This window comes from Ixodes scapularis, unplaced genomic scaffold (genome assembly GCF_016920785.2).
Source record: "Ixodes scapularis isolate PalLabHiFi unplaced genomic scaffold, ASM1692078v2 PGA_scaffold0__279_contigs__length_252992795, whole genome shotgun sequence".
In the NCBI taxonomy this organism is placed as follows: domain Eukaryota; kingdom Metazoa; phylum Arthropoda; class Arachnida; order Ixodida; family Ixodidae; genus Ixodes; species Ixodes scapularis.
The window spans coordinates 80,911,666-80,926,439 of NW_024609835.1; positions in this window are offsets into that span (position 1 = coordinate 80,911,666).

A 14,774-nucleotide genomic window follows, 5' to 3' on the forward strand; every position below is an offset into this window, starting at 1 on the left:
TCCGGCGGTAATATTGCGAAACCCAGCTTTTTGAATTTGTCACAGACCTCTATCAGAACCTTCACTCTGAAACAGAAACCCATTCAGTTTTTATCGACTTTCAGGAAGCAATTGACAAGGTACCATATCAACGGCTTCTTAAAGGGGCGGTGCAACAATTTTTGGACTTCGGTCAAAGATTTCTGGAAGTTGCCCCCTGACACTTTTGAAGTAAAGAACAGAAAACCGATTTCGCCTGCGTGTCCTAGTTGTTGCGTAAAAAAAAGATAAAGATTGGCATTTCGGGCACCCCTCAACTCACTCCCAGCCTTCAGGGTCACACCTGGTCGCACTCCCAGTGACGTCATTCGGAGTGCCGTGTAGCTTCCCGTGTGCTATCTCGGAGGACGCTTCTCCTCCCTCTCTCTGCGTACATTAGCGGGCGCTATGCTGCAGCTTAGAGCCGAGCGAGGTCACGTAATCTTTCCGCCGTGGTTCCTTCGCCTGCCACTTGGGGCTGCAGGTGGGGGAAAAAACTCGACTTTTGCTTTGCGATTATGCAGCGGAATCGCGACATTTTTAATAAAGAAAGTGTTTTCTCTATTCTCTGGGATACGATAAACAACGTAAAAATGACGAGATGCAAATTGTTTTAATCCTAAAATCGTTGCACCGCCCCTTTAAATTACGCGCTTTCCAAATAAAAACATCTGTCATACAGTGGACATCGTACTTCCTCGTCGACCGCTCGCAAAGTGTCTGCTATGAACGTGAATCCCCATGTCATCGGAAAGTAAAATCAGGAGTACCACAGGGAACCGTGCGGGGCCCACTACTTTTCCTTTTGTACGTAAAAGACTTGCCCGCTACTATCCAGTCCACCATCCGTTTGTATGCCAATGATTGTGTGATGTATAGAAACATATCTAGCCTTCTTAATTGTATTGCACTTCAGAACGACTTAATTACAATTGAAACATGGTGTCTAAAGTTGCATATGAAGATAAATATTTCAAAAACAAAATTTCTAAATTTTAGTACTAAGCGAAGTCCAGCAGATTTTACCTACACTCTCTTTGATGGGGTTCTTGAACATGTGCATACATAAAAATTTCTTGCGGCTCATCTCACAGGAAACATCTCCTGGGAAGCCCACATCAATCAATCACATAAGGGCAAAAGCGAATCAGCCCAGGCACGTAGCCAGGGGGGGGGGGGGGGGGGGGGGGGGGGGAGGGCGCAATGGGGCCCGCCCCCCCCCCCCCCCCCCCCCCCCGAAACAAAATCCTGGCTACGTGCCTGTCAGATCCTCACTTTTCTAAGACAAAATCTTCACATGGCCAACTGGGAAACAAAGCTTGTAGCATATACCACCCTTATTCGATCTCAACTCAAACACACTTCTATAATATAGAATCCATATAAGTTTTATTTGACACAAAAACTAGAATCAGTGCAAAACAGCCACACGCGCACAAGCATCATCAATCACTAAAGGAAAAACTTGGACCACCACCTCTTGCAGACCGGAGGAAAATCTCAAGACTTGCATCATTATATACTTTGTATTACCGCTGCCCATGCCCATCGAAGAGAGAACTGTATTTCCGGGCTGCATCACATATTTCCGCTCGTACTGACAATTTGCAAAAACTTCATTTGGTCACCCCACGAACAAACTTTTTAAATTCTCACCATTATAGTTAGCTACATATGAATGAAACTCCATGATAATATTGTAGTCATCCAAGAATCCTCTGGTTTCAGAGCTTCACTTACCACTTAAACGCCTAGCAACCGTAACACCTGTTTTCTTGTTTTATTTCTTATATGTTTGTTTTGAATTGAACATATTGTACTTGCCCCCACCCCTTATGTAAAGCCCTATGGGCGCTTTAAGGGTATAATGAATGAAATGAAATGAGTCTTAAAACATTTGACATTTTGTCCTTCCCTGTCTCTCTGCTGATAGGCTTATGTGTCAATGGGAGTGTTCTTTTTTAGGTGGAGACGTTTAATTTCGTCCATTCTTGTAGTTTCTGATTCTGTATCGCCCTTGACAGTCAGTGGGAGCCTTGACAGCATCTCTGCGACTACGTTCTTATTGGTCGACACATACTTTATGTCTGTAATGACCCTGACAAGATAATTGCCCAACGCTGCATTCTTGCTGCAACCGTGCCTGTAATATGTTCCCTTACTGGGATTGAAGATCGATACCAAGGGTTTCTAGTCTGTCCACAGCGTGAAGTGGTGTCCAAACAAACACCGGTGAAATTTCTTTACGCCTTCAACTAGGCTCAGCGCTTCTTTGTCGATCTGAGAGTAGTTTGGCTCACTTTTGTAGACTTTCTTGACATGAAGGCGATTGGTCAGTACGTGTTGAAGTTCTGCACCAATACCATGGCTCGACGCGTCACAGTGCAGTTCCAAAGCAAGCTCGGGGTCATAGTGCACAAGCAGATTCTTCTTAGTGAGTTTGTCCATAGCATAAAGGACAAGCGTATATCGGGGCTCTTGTCGGGATAAATGTGATCAAAATTGTCCGCTATGTTAATGATTTTTGGTTACCTTGTGGGAATGTACAGTCAATAGTATGGAGCATGCTGTGGCAGAAATTGTGTTATCTGTTTAGATCACTGTCAGGCGGACTGAACTTTACTTGGGAATTGCCTAATGATGGCAGTGTTCAGTTTCTAGACTTGCAGCTCATTTTTACTAAGGGTCATTTGTGCTGGAGCTATAATCCACGATCTAAGGAAGGCCTCCTTTCTTTGAGTAGTGGCCACTCGAAGCTTGTAAAACGAAGGATTGCATCCACCTGCCTTCAAGCAGCCATTGCAAAAAGCTGCCAGCATAGAATGCCGATCAGCTTTGATCATCAGGTTGCACGCTTGAAGAGTGCCGGTTACCCGAAGTGCTTAGTGTGAAGTGCGTGTGAAAGGCTTCTGCCAAAAATCGAACGAGGGCGGCGACAAATGTCTTGAAAAGACAGACGAGATGCCAGTGCAGGTAGTTCCATATTTGAACCCAATTGTCTCACAATTTAAAAAAAGAAAGAAAAAAAAAAAGATGGTTGCTAGACACAGGGTTAATGTCGTGTGCTCAGCCCCGCGCAAACTTTCAAAGATATGCTCCGTGATTCAAAACAAAAGTTTGTTTCTTGTTAAAAAAAAAACATGTAAGAAGATAGACCGAATGCGTGACAAAGGTGGTATATGAGATTGCTTTCAGTTGCGGAAAAGTTTACATCGGTCAGACCGGCCGATGTTTTAATGAAAGAACGCGGGAAACACAAGCTTGCCGTACACAATAATTCGAGTGAGCATCTTGCGCAGCACCACAAACGATGTGCGTGTGAACCAATGTTAGAGTGGGAATTAATCGAAGCTTTCTGCATAAAAAAAGAATTATAAATACGTATAAGCATGCCATCCCTTTATCTGCTGAACAAAGATGTTGTGTTTCTTGATGGCTGTTTGTGATGCGTGATAGGAACCTTTATCTTGTTTGCTTGGGGGTGTCTATACACCTTCCACAAAACTGCAGCTATCTTGAATGCCGTCACTTCTGGTATGCGGTAAAACATCGTTTTGATCTTTCCACGCCGCTGGAAGCTGTTCACGAAAAATGCGTGATTGTCATATATTCTTGTTTTGCCTCACCCATATTTCCTCGTATATTCTAGGTTGAAATGTTTTATTATTTTTTCGTCCCGCATACCAGATACAGAACCCACGTGAATGAGAACGACAAGAAGCAGAAAACGGCTATAGGGTATGGTGATCGACAGTTTGACGATGTTTTGTGTTACATCAAATCAGTTGGAAGTTGGGGCTTGTCCGTGTCGTACGTGTGTCTTTTTCGTCCGGTTTCAGTTCGTGCCTTTTAACATTTTAATCGATGTGTACCAACTAGCCGCAACCAAACTTTTATTGTAGTTCTTCAGTTCTCCCGGACCATCAAAGATGGAATCGTGATTCTGTAGCACACTTGCGAGAGTTGAGGTTTACTGACGCATGGTTGTGTGCTTCCTTCCAGTTCACTTGAAAGTCCCGAAGCCATGCTCTTCCCAGTATGGGAGGTCCCCCAATCTTCTCCATTTGGATTTAATGATGCTTGACTCGCCCTTTTTACCGCATCTCCACTTGAACCTTTCCCTCTGGAACGATGGGCTTGCCGGTGTACGGCTTCAGCGTTATTCCCGAAGGTTTTAACTGTATGTCTGGAATAATTTTTTGAAACGTCCCCAGGTTGATCACGGTCACGGGTGAGCCTGTGTCGATCTTCATCTGAACAGGTATCTTGCAAATCTCCACAGTTACTGTGATGTGTGTCGGGTAACTTGAACCGATGAAAGAAAAATCATGAGCCATGCATTTTACTTTGTGAAGGTGGATGACCAGGGAAAGGGTTTGGCACATGACCACGGTGGAAGAAACATTCAGGTGATGACTCTCTGTCCGACGCGGCGACCACATTATGTACGGCGTACCGAGAGCGCTTCACTCGCACGGAAATAGATGGCGCCCAAGTATCGGGTGCCTTAGAGTTCCTGTATATGCTACCTACGGTAGCAGAGTTGCGCATTCAGCCTCGGCGCGTGGCCGTAGCGCCGGCTTTCCCGCACGAGGTGGATGCTTTGCTCCTCATGTGACTAAATTTGGCGAATAGCGGCGCCGCGAGCGCCGCCGCGCATGGAAAACAGGAGAGGAGGAAAAGGAGGCGGAAAGCAGGGAAACATACGCCGGGGCAAGAGAAACGTCGGCGGAGCGACCGTAAAGGTGGCTTTCTTGCACGCCAACGGATGCTTTGCTCCTCACGTGATGGATCTCGGCGAATAGCGGCGTGGCGGCGCGGGGAAAACAAATGCGCAACTCTGGCTCCCGTAGGGAGCCTATACAGGAACTCTAGGGTGCCTCCCAAACCGTTCGGTTGTTGCTCTCAGTGGTGGTCCCGCGTTCCCTCGTTCACCGCTTCTTGCTGTACCCACGTTGGAAGAAACACATTTAGGTGATGACTCTCTGTCCGACGCGGCGGCAACATTCTGCTCGGAGCTCCAAGCGCGCTTCACTCGCACGGGGATAGATGGCGCCCAAGTATGGAATCCCTTGTAAACCGACCGCTCAGGTTGTTGCTCTCAGCGGTAGTCCCGCATTCTCTCGCTCACCGCTTCTTGTTGTACCTCACCGCCGCCACCAAGTCACCAGGGTCAGTAAAACTGTGTTCTCTTCCTGCTTCTTCTTCGGGTTAAGACTCACCTTCGTGCACGATGGTGGCACCTGTGATCGACACAGCACCAAAGCAAAACAGGAGGCCAGCCACTGGCCACACACCACCACCACACCGCGAAAACGACGAGCACGCTACGCCGCCGACACCGTGGGCGCCAAGGAGGGACCTCATACCCACGGCCCACGATGCTCATACCTCAGCGCCCTCCCCTTCGGCTCGGAACTCACTACTCCTGGTTCGAGGCTAGCTCTGAACACAATCTGGTCGCTCGCTCCCCGCGGGAAAAGCGGCCAGAGTCATCACCTAAATGTATTTCTTCTACAGTGCACATGACACAGACCCGCCCCGAGGAACCGGCGGAGAGTAGACACGCCCGACGGGACCGCCACCCTGGGAGAGCGGAAGGAAAGGAAAATAGGCACGCAAGCAGCTTGGAACGATGACAAAAAAAGGGCGGTGAGAGCGTAGACATGGCCGACGCTGGTCGCACAGCGGCAAATCTGTGAGAAACCGTTATTATCTACCCGAGAGTCTACTGATCTTGAAATGCTGTTTATTGATAACTAATCTACTGAATAGACCTATTGCTAAATTACCCAAGCATCAAAGAGAATGCAGGGAATGGTGTTCCACGCGCCGCACGTGTCGGCGTCTGCAGCAGTAACTGTTCTAAAGCAAAAGCCTGAAACAAATGGCATCTTGCACGCGCGTTCGTCAACGCTTTATTTTGGTTATTTACTTCGAATTTTTTTTACGGGGAAGGTGTGCGCGTGCGGCGGTGCGAGCGTAGTGTTTAGTCACTGCACACGAAAAATCCACAGAGCCCTAGCCATAAACAGCTTCGCTGTAATGAAACGGAGTATCGTCTCCCAAGTTCTGTGTGGTGAGATGGTTGGTGAAGTTTTGTTTGTCCTTTCCTTTTGAGTCGTGTTGATCTCTTTTCCTCACACGGCAAACCGTTTTGACGTGTCCTATTCTTCCGTACATTTTGAAAGTCTTTTTCCCTGTAAAGCAATTTTCAGGGTCGTGAATGTTTTTGCCGCAACGGTGGTCCTGTTTGTGCGAGATTTCCCTTTTTCCTCGCTTGCCTTTTTCGAAAGTGACGTCTTGTATATTTCCGCCCTTGCGCCAAGCGATTTATATCTTGTTGGATCTCGGTCTCGCTCCTTATTTCCTTCACACCCTTCATGGCTACCTCCATCGAAATGGCAAGATCTACCGCTGCCTTCAGTGTCAGCATCGGTTAAGTCAGCAGCTTATCGAAAATGTATTCGTCCTTAATGCCGTCAATTAGCTTGTCTCGAAGTCGGTCGTTAAGAGAAACACCGAAGTTGCATTGCAGTGAAAGCTGTTTGAGCGCAGCTATACGTAGTCTGCGATGATTTAGGATTCCGGCTGCTTCCGGCGATGGAATTTGTAACGTTCCAACGTTTGATTGGGCGTCGGTTCGATGTGGTTCTGCACTAGTTGAACGATCTGTACGTACGTCTTGGTGCTTGGTTTGGCGGGTGCCGCCAAGTTCCGTATAAGTCCGTACATTTCTCGTCCGACGATAGAGAGAAGAACATCGGCTTGCTTTGATTCCGAAATGTCGTTCGCAGTCAAGAACACTTCGATCCTTTCGATGTACAAAGACCATGATTCCAATTTCTGATCAAACTCTTCAATTTTCCCAATGCGAGGCATTATTTAGCTTTCAGATGGGGCGTCACTCACGTTACCGCTGTCTCCGTTGTTCCGATGTCGCTCAGTTGTTTATTGCGTTGATCCCATTCTCGTCACCATTGTAATGAACCGGTTAATTTGGGATAACGCAAGGATATATTCATTTAACTGTTTAGGTTACAATCGGTTGGTGTTATGAGAAGCGTCTTTTCTAGTCTGCGACTGTGCCAGGTCTGTAGCTTCCAGGCGTTCCGTGCCTCTCCGTGGCTCGCAGCTCGGCTCTCCCCTCCCGGTGTCTCGGGTTGCATACGCCATTGTTTGGGTTCAATAGGTCGTATTCGCTATACACGGCGAACACGCACGTATTGTACGGCGACCACCTGTGCGAATACTTAAAAAGGATAAAACATCGAGGACGCGTGGACGGAAACAGGACTTATTTTATTGAGCAACAACATAGAATTACACAAAATGTAAAACCGCCCCCCCCCCCCCCCCCAAGTTTCAAAGTTCTTGAAGAAGGAAAGGAGAAAAGTGTTCAAAAAGGGAAAAGAAAATTTACTATAAATTTAAAAGTTTAAAAAACGCTGGCGCCACGACGAGGTATCAATAATCTAGTTATCTCTGGAGCTAAGAATCCACGCTGACAATGAAGGCAGAGCTGAATCTTGCCATTTCGGTGGAGGTAGCTATCACTGACAATGACCTCTGTCATTGTCAGTGATAATGAAGGTGCAGAAATAGTGTTGTTGATAGTGCGATTTCTGTGCGCTTCCGCGACTACGTCACAAGATGCTTGATGAAGAATTCAAGGTTAAGGCGAAATATTTATTTGTAGTAACCAGGGATGGGCAAAATACATGCAAATATGTATCGAAATACAAATACAAAATACTTCGTCAAAAATGTATTTAATTACAAATTTAATTACATTTCCAAAAAAGTATTTAAATACAAGATACAAATACAACCAAATGTATTTGGTCTCCTCCAAATACTTTTCCAAATACATTCCTCAAAATTTGCGTCAGCGACTTCAGGGCACCTGCAACGGGTTTCTGGGTATCTCATTTTAATTTTGCATCGCACACTAGGGAGTTAGTATGCGAGGCTCTAGTAACGTGATAGAAATGTAATCACAAAAAAAAAATGTAATCAGCTTGGACGTAATAGGTGAAAAAAGTACAGAACTTCAAGGAGCTTTTTTTTTTTTGTCGATTACATTTTGGTATAGACCAACAAAGAACCGAGACGACCAAGACGCGCAGCACTAGCTAGGGAATTTTTTATTGTTGCAACTCGCACCAGTTACGAAAATCTGGACGACCCGCGCATTTAGAATATTCCAGGCAAAAATGTGATGGGAATTCAGGCTGGAAAGCATCACAAGTTGTTACAGGCACTTATTTAGCCAGTCTGCCTGTGAACGTCGATTTCGTCACTATTCTTGCCCTGGACTAGCATCGTAATCACAAAGTCACTAAACGCTTGCGCTTGATTGAGAGACACTGCATTCGGCGCAGAACGTAGTTTTCTTCCTGCTCTGGACAGAGACAATAAATTTGAGGGATGTATTTTCGCCCACAAAAGTGTATTTAATTACAATTGTATTTGAAATACCCACGTTTTAGTATTTAAATACACACGTGAAATACATTACCCAATTTGTAATTAAATACAAATGCAAAATACACAAAGTATTTGAAATACGTATTTCAAATATTTGTATTTGAAATACTGCCCATCCCTGGTAGTAACTTTTTATTCGCTTTCTTAGTTGAACTATTTTTATTGTTCCCTTTTAAGTCATTCTTTTCTTTTTTTATACTTTCTATTTGTATTGAATTTCTCAAAATGGGAGGGAAAAAATGTTGTTTCCTCCATTCTTATATTTTCATATATTCGGATAACTTCGTCTTCTTCTGTATATGCCATGGTCCATTCCCTTACTTCCTTATCATCATAATTTTTAATAGTCTCGTGAGAGCAGCGCAGGTGATCGGACGTTCCTTCCCGACACGCCGGGTCCACTGAGGACTTCACAGCTATGAGTATGTAATGTTTGTCGACGTTTAGCGCACTCGAAAAACTGTCATTCAAGCATTCGAGTGCGCTAAACGTTGACAAACATGAACAACCAACTCGCCCAATCTCAAGTTCTTACAGTATGTAATGTCTTCGAAACTTAAGACCCTGCTGAGAATCTGTTCTGAATAACGGCAGTCCTGTGTGTGCAATATGCATCCGAGCGCCTTTGAGTGCGCTTTTCACGAGGCACTGGTGCAAAGCGGAGAAGCGACATCCGCAGAGTACACATCGCGATTTTGAGGGCGCTGGGAGCAGCCGTCGTGGATGGCCACGGTGCGCTCCGTCTCCCTCCAGCCCTATCGCCCAAATTTTTCGGGCATCGATCTCTGAAAGTAATCGCAACTGATCCAGCAAGTGATCCGCAACCCGTGGATAGCTTATTTTCCCCGAGTGAGCCGATTTCTTGCCATTTTCGCCAATTTCTCGACTCGACCACGCCGAGGCTGAGCTTAGTCTAGTGATCGCTGCCGAGTCCCCAGGGCGAGACCCCCGGCCGCCGACGCTGCCTCCATGAAATTCATCGTCGAAGTCACGGCTATCTCACCGGATAAACTCTAGCAAGCCGGCTGACGCACGCTACAGCACAGCAAATGAAATCCGCAAATCGCGCCAAAAAGAACAAAGGCTCAGCAGTCGACGAACCCCGACAGGCGAACGGTAAGCCTAACGCCGCTACTCCGTCTCGTCGGGCCCGCCAATCCCGCAGCTACCCAAAGAACACTACAAAAGAATGCTTCATCCTCGCGACGGTTTCGACGTCATTGCCTTTAGCACCGCCCAAATTAGGACCGCTTTAAAAGAAGCAGCTTGACTCTCAAGAGCCGAATTCACCTCCGATGTTCTCCTTGTAGAAGCGGCTCGTAATCTACCCGTTCTCAGCACTCTGGACCTGGCGAGAGCCGATCGGTACGCTACCCTACAAGCATTCATGATGAACCACAACATGTATGCGATCTCAGCCCACTACCCCAACGGCAGATCACGGCAAGGGCGACATCCAGCTAGTCCCCATAAAAGGCGATGAACTCGCAATCCTGGCAAATTTGAAAGCCAGTTGCTACAACGCCCTGATCACCGGAGCCAAGCGGCTCGGCAAGTTCGAAACGGTGCTCATCATCTTCGAGGACCACAAGGTACCACATTTCGCCTTCTACAAGGGGGTCTGGTTTCGTTGCAATCGATGCAATAATCGAGTGCAAGTTGGCAAGTTATGCTACCAAACCGGGCATCAACCTGACATCTGCCCCACACCGCAAGTGAAACGCTGCCTCGGCTGCGGAAAAGAGAATCCAAACGAGGACCACCCGCGCACCCCCAAATGTCTCATCGGCAGTGAAGCACATTTCTCCGGCTCCAAACAATGTCGGAAGAGACTTGAAACTTCATGCATCGTCAAGCAGCGCAAGCTCCAACAACAAGCACAAAAGTCCTACGAAGAAACACAGTCCAACAATGCTCAACCCAGGTGCTGGTCAAGGGAGCGACGACAAAAGGAAACATACTCGTCCTCTTCCTCCTTCACCTTGTCAATCAGAAGCAGAGAAAGCAGCAGCACCTCATCCAGAGGCCGCAGCCGCAACAGAGGAACCAGCAGAAGCGAAAGCCGAGGCCGCAAGCTTCCCAGCTGCAGCATAAGCGCCAACCGCCAACAAGAGCGAAATGTGAGCTGGGCAATAGTAGCTTCCCCAAAAACACGATTCGCACAATCAAGAAATAGCTCGAGTCATGTCAGATAACACACAACTTAGATGGGGCATGCAGAAACTTGCAGACGAGATCAAACGCATGCGTACATCACTGGCAACCAACCAAACACCAAGAAACACAAATCTTACATGTTTACAAGAACTTGACGTCATGATGGTGTGTACCAACTAGTACCAATTAACTAGCCCAGCAATCTGCATTGATTCACAAGAAAGTCCCCACAAGCAGGCGACAAACACTGATTCGGTACCGATTAATACGCAGGGCCCCTCGCCCAAACGGAAAGCAGTTACCTCGATCGGTCACACTCCTACAGTCACACCAACCCAAACGACACACACAGACAAGGAGGCTCTCAGGACGGCACTCCATTGAAATACTACCAGGAATCCTTCAAACCATGCTCACAACCGCCCTCGCCCCAGTCAATCAACAACTTCAAGCCATCAGTTACCATCTTAATCAATTGGAAGAACACACAAACAAGTGCGAAACGCGTATAACAGCGCTTGAGCAAGAGCACACAACTCAATATGTCAGCACATCCATAACTACAATCTACATCCAGATGTGCCCCAACGACTACAGTCTACATACTGCTTAGAGTACGTACTCAAATCACCACCCGGTTCCCGATCCTAATCACCGCACGCCCCATGCACTGAAATTCTCCGGACCCAACATGACGGGCCGAAATAATTATCTTATTTGGCAGTGGAACTGTAGGAGTGTTCAAGACAAACGGGGGAATCATCAACAGTACCTCCTCTCCTTAGATCATCAAAAACAAAAACACCCAGATGTTATCGTTATACAGGAGACCAAACATAAAGCTAAAATCACAAGCTACAAGGCCTACTACGGAGTGGAACAGGGCAGCTGGACGGCAACCCTCATATAGGGACCTTGCAGCATTCCTAGCTCCGCATCTGGAATATACCACATATTTGTAAAAATTATTCCCCGTAAAAAAAGACGGAAGTCTTCTTTATACTTAATAAGAACACAGACACAAATTTGGCCCGCTATTTCACGCCGCCACGAGCTAAGCCCAAAATTAACCGTTCATCATTCGGCGACTTCAACGCCGCACTACCGGCCGGAGGTTATCCCAAGGAAACAGCCAAAGGACGCCAACTTTGGCTTTCCGCGCAACAGGAAGATATCACAATTCTCACAGATTCAGACCTGCCTCCACGCGTGGGCAACAGTGTGAGCCAAAACACCAGCCTCGATCTGATTTTCGACAAAAATGTAGACAGTTGCAATGGGCACCATAGGCAAGAATGCCTGGGGAGCGATCACTATATCCTCGAAATCTCAACTGACCTCCGCGTATCACGGCGCAACAAAAAAGGTCTCCGAGTCACGGAGTGGTACCGCCTTCGGGAGATACGGCAGCAAACAGCCCCAGAAAATGTCGTTGATCTGGACGCCTGAACCGCAGAGCTACAGGCGAATGTTTAAACGCACACAAGCAAGGTTGTTCCCGAAGAATCATGACCAACAACAGAGATAGATAGTCGGCTGCCAGACATGCGGCAAGCACGGAACAGTATGCTAGATCGCTGGATATGGCACAAGGTAAGCGCAACCGGAAGCTACAGTTGCGAATCGCAAAGTTAGATCAAGAAATCGCTAATCACGCAACCAAGTCTCACACCCCAGCAATTGCATCAAACCTGCAATACATACAGGCCAGCCTTGGTATGGCCAATACCTGGCATCTATTTAGGCACCTGTTAGACCCTGAAGCAAACAAGGCCGAACATCGCCGTTAAATCACTAGGCTTTTTCATCAGCAGAAGGATGACCCGGAAAAACTCCTCGGGGAACTCCATGATCGATATATCGGGCCCCAAGACTTTACTAATGCACAGGCGGAATTTCGAGGCAAGCCCAACTCTTCCCTGGACGCCCCAATCTTGGAAGCTAAGTTGCGCGCAGCCATTCAAAAGCTGCGCACCTCGTCAGCTGGAGGAGCGAATGGAGTCCACAACAAGACCCTCCGCAATTTGGATGATCCCTTAATTGAAGTTTCTACTAAATTCTTGAAAGAGTGTTGAACAGAAGGCAAGCTTTCGCAGCAACGGAAGAACGCCGCTGTAGTTTTCAAATATAAAACAGGCAAGCCACTGAAACTTGAGAACTACCGTCCATTTCGTTGACTTCCTGTATAGGCAGACTCATGGAGCATGTGATGCTGAACCACCTTAAAACCTACGTGGAGGATGGGAATCTTTTCCCTCCTACCATGTTTGGCTTCCGCCCACATCTCTCCACGCAAGATGGGCTCTTCAGCTTAAACATCAAGTTGTCGGCCCTCCTGTGTCAATCTTTTCCATGTACGGAAGTATACTGGGCCTAGATCTCAAAAAGGCATTTGACAACGTCAGTCACAAGGCTATCCTCGACGACCTCAACCATTTCGACGTTGGAACAAGGACCTTTCATTACATTCAAGATTTCCTCACGGATAGGATATGGTACCATCCGAGTCGAGGAACACCAATCATCGTCCACCCAACTTGGAGGAAGAGGAACCCCACAAGGAGCGGTGCTGTCCTCATTTCTCTTTAACGTAGCGCTATGTCGGCTAGCCGAAAATCACAGTGCCATCCCTGGACTACACCACAGCCTGTACGCCGATGATATAACGATGTGGGTGGAGGCCAAAAACAAATACATCTCCGGATCTGCATTTTTTGTTTAAAAATGCTTGCATCTCACTATTTGTATTCCGGAATAATTTCTGGAATGCCTCCGCCCAGCCTTGCGCGGTAAGTAGAAATGTCAAGGAGTCGGGGTAGCGTGCCTATTCACCGCTCAGTCGAAGATCATTTGGCTAAAACACTTTACTTCATATTAGAGGGGATCTTGAACACGCGCTAATTCTACTCAAGTTTAGAAGCTGCCATTTGCAATGGGAATATGTCCACGTTGTAAAATGTATTAGCCATTGTGCGGTTGGAAATTTTCTTGCGGCAAAATTTGCGTCAACTAGTTGGCTCATGAAACGGAAAATAATACAACGAAATTTGAAATTTTTAAAACTTTTTGGAAATTGTCACGAATGGCAAGTCATAAAACGTTGGATAACTGAAAAAGCTAGAAGCTTAATGTGCAAACATGCCCCATAAAATATATAGATATATATAAATGACGTAGCGGAGCAAAATCGAAGAAGCGGCCGGGCCACTGCCTTTATACGCTCTCCGTGTTCAGTTATGTTCAATAAGGTTATAAACGAGAGCACGCAGCAACTCCTCCATCACGACCTTCCTAGGGTGCCTTCATGTGTGCTTCACTTAGGGTGATGATATCCTTTGCATAAAAAATGTCACTTTAAGTGAAATTTTCCAATCTATCAATAAACCCTCTTCAAAAGCATTCGCCATCGCTTGTCCGCCATTGCTATGCCACGTACTCTGAGCATGCATTAGGCACGAGGACCGCGTCAACCTTTGGCGTGAACTCGGCTCAGACGCTTTCCAGATAAACAACGATTGGTAAACGGAACAGCCAGAGTGGTGGTGTCTGAGCCAGCCGCGTGCATTGCCCACTCGGCCACGAACGCGACCATATTTGATATCTAGACTATTGATAAGGATCATTCAAAACGCTGCGGTCATTCGAAGCACTCTTCCTCTCACACGCATTCAATATCAAAGTCTTCGTATTCCGTCATTCGCGGTCCCCCTAGTATATAAAACAAGTCCTCGAGTCCTGCGGTAATACCTACAACGCGTGAACAATCGTGTCATTCGTCATGCTTTTTCGGCGTCCTCCGCGATGCGCGGACAAGCTCCCTTTAAACGAGCTTAAATTGCCCGTTTACAGCAGAGACACCAGACAGCATTTAAAGGCAGGCCGCAGACTAACTTCCCCCTGTCCAAACCACCAACCAACACAAATTAACTTCTTTTTTTTTTTTTAACTCCATTGTTGTTGTCTCTTTCCGGGAAACCTAACCCTCGTGTTCTTTCACTTTTTCGCCTTGTATACACCCTACGATACACGCGTTCTTTACGGAACCTTCCGCGTGCGCTGATCACTTTTGAACAGCCTTAACTATCCGGGTTCCAAACAGTTGCCTAACG